General features: G+C 61.2%; 1 pseudogene; it reads right to left on the bottom strand.

Moving 5' to 3' along the window:
- Nucleotides 1-430: 430 nt before the first annotated feature.
- LOC132937625 (5.8S ribosomal RNA) lies at nt 431-588 on the bottom strand (annotated as a pseudogene).
- Nucleotides 589-4949: the final 4361 nt, after the last annotated feature.

Here is a 4949-nt window from a genome sequence, read left to right as displayed (position 1 = left end):
CTTTTCCTCCGCTTATTAATATGCTTAAATCCGGCGGGTAGTCCCGCCTGATCTGAGGTCGGAACGTATCGGTTTTTTTTTTTTTAAATTACACGGCAGCCTGCGGTCCGCGCTCCGCCCGTACGGTGACCGTCCGCGTCCGCGTCTCGGAAGCCGGAGAGGTCCGTGGACTCTCAGCCGACCCGGCCGCGCTCTCGCGCGGCGGGCGGACGGGGACGTGCCGTTTGACGACGCGAGAACCCGTGACTGTTTGCCGTCACAACTTGGGCGGACGACCGGAGGCGGCCGCGCGAGCGCGGTTTTCCACGGTCGAACCGCCAATCTCGCACCACCGGAGCGGCCGACGGGCGGGCGGACAGTCCCCGGGAGGACTGCCGCCGCCGTCGGACGCCTGCCGGCGGCGCATCGGTCTGGCCGAGTATCCGGTATACGACCCTCAGACAGGCGTGGCCCGGGACCCGCGGGTCACCGAGGCCGCAATGTGCGTTCGACTGGTCGATGTTCGTATAACCTGCGGATTACACGACGACGCGCAGATAGCTGCGGTCTTCATCGATCCACGAGCCAAGTGATCCGCTGTTCGGGGGTCGGGTGTTTTTTTTTGTCGACGAAACTTCTACCGGCCACGCGCCGTGCGCGGACGCACGGCGGGGCCCGTATGGTCTTTCGACGTTAACCATCTTTCGGTCGACGCTCGGTCGGGGGGTCGCGGCGCGCGGGCGGTCGGCGAGCTAGTCGCGAGCGCACGCGGCCACGGGGTCGGATTAGGCGCGCGCGAGACCGGCAAGTGCTGCCGGTACCGCGGGCCCGTCTCTAATGATCCTTCCGCAGGTTCACCTACGGAAACCTTGTTACGACTTTTACTTCCTCTAAACGGCCGATTTCGGTCATCTTCGCGATCGCGCGACGACCCAGCCCCCGAGGGGGGCCGAATAACGCGCGTCCACTCCGAAGACCTCAATGCGACCGTTCAATCGGTAGTAGCGACGGGCGGTGTGTACAAAGGGCAGGGACGTAATCAACGCGAGCTGATGACTCGCGCTTACTGGGAATTCCTCGTTCACGTGGAAAAATTGCAAGCCACGATCCCTAAGCACGAAGGAGGTTCAGCGGGTTACCCGGAAGCCTGTCGGCCCAGGAATGTTAACACACGCTGATTCCTTCAGTGTAGCGCGCGTGCGGCCCAGAACATCTAAGGGCATCACAGACCTGTTATCGCTCAGTCTCGTGCGGCTATTTTCGTCCGCCGCCTGTCCCTCTAAGAAGAGTTTAAGCTCCTGGGAGCCGGCGGTAGCCCTAGTAACGTATCGTGATCCGCCGGCGACGGCCGCGAACACGGCGCGCTTCACCACGGAGCCCGACGCACGACGGACGCGCGCCGACCGGAGGTTGCCCCCCGGCCGACACACGCCCGCCGCACGCCGGGACGCGGATGGCGCGGCCGCGCTCGACGACCGCCGTGGACGACGGGCGAACGCGTTCGGGGATACCGGGCCGAGCCGACGGGTACGCGAACACGAACGGCCGAAACCGCCCGCGCCGCGCACACGCCGACCCGGGGTTACCCGCCTAGTTAGCAGGACAGAGTCTCGTTCGTTATCGGAATTAACCAGACAGATCGCTCCACCAACTAAGAACGGCCATGCACCACCACCCACCGAATCAAGAAAGAGCTCTCAATCTGTCAATCTTTCCGGTGTCCGGGCCTGGTGAGGTTTCCCGTGTTGAGTCAAATTAAGCCGCAGGCTCCACTCCTGGTGGTGCCCTTCCGTCAATTCCTTTAAGTTTCAACTTTGCAATCATACTTCCCCCGGAACCGAAAAGCTTCGGTTTCCCGGAAGCTGCCCGCCGGGTCGTTAATGAAACGCCGGCGGATCGCTAGCTGGCATCGTTTACAGTTAGAACTAGGGCGGTATCTGATCGCCTTCGAACCTCTAACTTTCGTTCTTGATCATACGAGAACGTACTTGGCAAATGCTTTCGCGTCAGTTCGTCTCGAGACGATCCAAGAATTTCACCTCTAACGTCTCGGTACGAATGCCCCCGCCCGTCTCTGTTGATCATTACCTCCGGTCCCGAAAACCGTGCCCGGCGGGACGCGCGGGCGACTGGCGCCCGCGGCCCGGCGGCCCGCGCACGGAAACGCCCCGGAGGGCGATTTCGCGCGCCCGCGAAGGGCGGAGATGCGCGGGACCGAGGTCTTGTTCCATTATTCCATGCGACCAGTATTCAGGGCCTTTTGACGAGACGGCCGTGAAGCCGCCCCGCCAGATTTGAGCCTGCTTTGAGCACTCTAATTTGTTCAAAGTAAACGTGTCGGCCCGCCGACGGCAATCGGTGAAGATCACCGCGCAGCAAGATTGGAGTAGGCGGCCGCCGTCGTCGAACCCCGACGGCCGCGCGACGCGTGGCCGCGCGGCGCGCCGGAAGCCCGAGACACGTGTCCGCCTGCCGACAATACGTCCGGCCGACGTGCCGGTAACTAACACCCCGAGACGGCTGACGAGCGCGACGACGACCGCGCCGACGGGACACGTGGTCCCGCGACACGGCCGGCCGCGACACGACGGACCGCCAGGGTGGTCCGGCACCGCCCAGACACAGATCCGACTACGAGCTTTTTAACCGCAACAACTTTAATATACGCTATTGGAGCTGGAATTACCGCGGCTGCTGGCACCAGACTTGCCCTCCAATTGATCCTCGTTTAAAGGTTTTAAAGTGTTCTCATTCCGATTACGGGGCCTCGGATGAGTCCCGTATCGTTATTTTTCGTCACTACCTCCCCGTTCCGGGAGTGGGTAATTTGCGCGCCTGCTGCCTTCCTTGGATGTGGTAGCCGTTTCTCAGGCTCCCTCTCCGGAATCGAACCCTGATTCCCCGTTACCCGTTACCACCACGGTAGGCATGGAACCTACCGTCGACAGTTGATAAGGCAGACATTTGAAAGATGCGTCGCCGGTACGGAGACCGTGCGATCAGCTCGAAGTTATTCAGAGTCACCAGGTCTTTGCGCGGGCCGCGATCGGGACGCGCACGAAGCGCGCCGCGACGGGCCGGTTTTGATCTAATAAAAGCGTTCCTCCCGCGAGCGACGCCCGAGGGCGCCGCGACGGTCGGAACTCTGTCGGCATGTATTAGCTCTAGAATTACCACAGTTATCCAAGTAACTTGGGTACGATCTAAGGAACCACAACTGATTTAATGAGCCTTTCGCGGTTTCACCTTAATGCGGCTTGCACTGAGACATGCATGGCTTAATCTTTGAGACAAGCATATGACTACTGGCAGGATCAACCAGGGATCTCGGTTTTACAACAACTGCGTCCCGTGACGGATCCCCGCGGCGACGCCGACCAAGGGGCGACGACGACGCGGACACTCGTCTCGGGACGCGTGCGTCCGAGCGCCGGTCCGCCCGTGGGCGAGCCGACGCCGAGGAAGGTCGAAACGACCGTGACCGGTATACGGTCACGGCGCACGACCGACCGCGGTTCGAGTGGGATACGTGCGCGGACGGGCGCCCGTAAACCGCGCGCTTCGGTCGACGCGAGCGCCGCACTGAGCACCCGCAGAACGCGGGGCGACTGCGGCGGCGGTCGCGTGCGGTAGACCGAACACACGCGGAGAGCGAGCGCTCGCCCGACGCGACGTGACCCGTGCGTTGACGAGAGTCGGGGTTAGCGCGTACGCCGTCCGTTTTCAGCGGACGGAGAATTACCGCGCTAGCGCCTCTCGCCAGGTTTATAACGGCCCCCAGCCGAGATCGTGGGGGAAGCCGGGACGCGACGCGAAGTCCGTCGTCCCGGGGCTTCGCCCCGGCGACCGCCGGGCACGGCGACGATGGCCGGCCGCGGCGGGAATGTTTTGGCGTCGAGAGCTCGTAACTTGCGGAACGGTAACGGGAGTCGTCATCGATTTTTGAAAAAAAACGATTTGCGCGTCGGAGGCCCACCGGAAGGCGGGCCTGCGACGCCGGTTGAGTTTTGCCACTCGGCGTGCGAGATGGGTCGGTCGCCGAAACTTGGACGGATACCATCGAAGGGCACTGGATTGCTGACCATTCCGAAGACTGGGGCAGACCGGTGCGCGGCGATGGACGCGTCGGCTTCGGCGTCGCCCGTGGCTTTGCTGTCGTACGTGATTGGCGATCGGACGCCGGCGGAACGCCGACGACCGAGTCGCTCACAAATTTACAAAATCTCGAGTTTCACAATGTGCGACGGGGGTATTCACGCGTAGTGGTACACCCGAGTCGAAGGAACTTCGCCATCACCGTGCGTAGCGGTTAGCCGAGAATCGAAAATCCGTCAATCACCGTGCGTAGCGGTTAGGCGAAAATCACAAAATCCGTGCGTAGCGGTACGGCCGCGGATAAAGGATTACCGATTTAAATGTCGCGGACACCGGTGTCCTATAGTACTCGGAACGTACGACGTGAACACGTCTCGGGTACGTCGAGATCGAACCAACGGTTAACGAGTTATTGCACACGGAAAAACTACGTTCGAAAAGTTGAATTCGAAATCGTGTCGACGGACATCGCCGGGGCTGCCGTCATGTGCACCACCCCGGCACCGACGAATAACCGAGGACGTCGAGTGAAAAAAAAAAATCGAATTTTCACACACGGTGGTCCGTGCGACGAGACGGTACGGCGGGCGCGCAGCTCGGCGACGGTAATCACCCCTGTAACGTCGCGGTCAGCGCAGAAATTCTACGCGGTAAAGGTTTTCGGCAAAGGGGGATATCCCTGGACAACGACTCTGCGGTCTGCCCGTGATGAACGGTACGGTCGATGTCACCGGCAAACCGTGAAAACGGTTGACCGAGACCCCGCCGTCGGAATACAGTCAATCACAGTGCGTAGCGGTTAAGCGAAAATCAAATATCGGTCTATCTCCGTGCGTAGCGGTACGGCCGCGGATAAAGGATTACCGATTTAAATG

Source organism: Metopolophium dirhodum, chromosome 1 (genome assembly GCF_019925205.1).
Source record: "Metopolophium dirhodum isolate CAU chromosome 1, ASM1992520v1, whole genome shotgun sequence".
NCBI classification, from domain to species: Eukaryota; Metazoa; Arthropoda; class Insecta; order Hemiptera; family Aphididae; genus Metopolophium; species Metopolophium dirhodum.
This window is presented reverse-complemented; position numbering and strand designations above follow the sequence as displayed.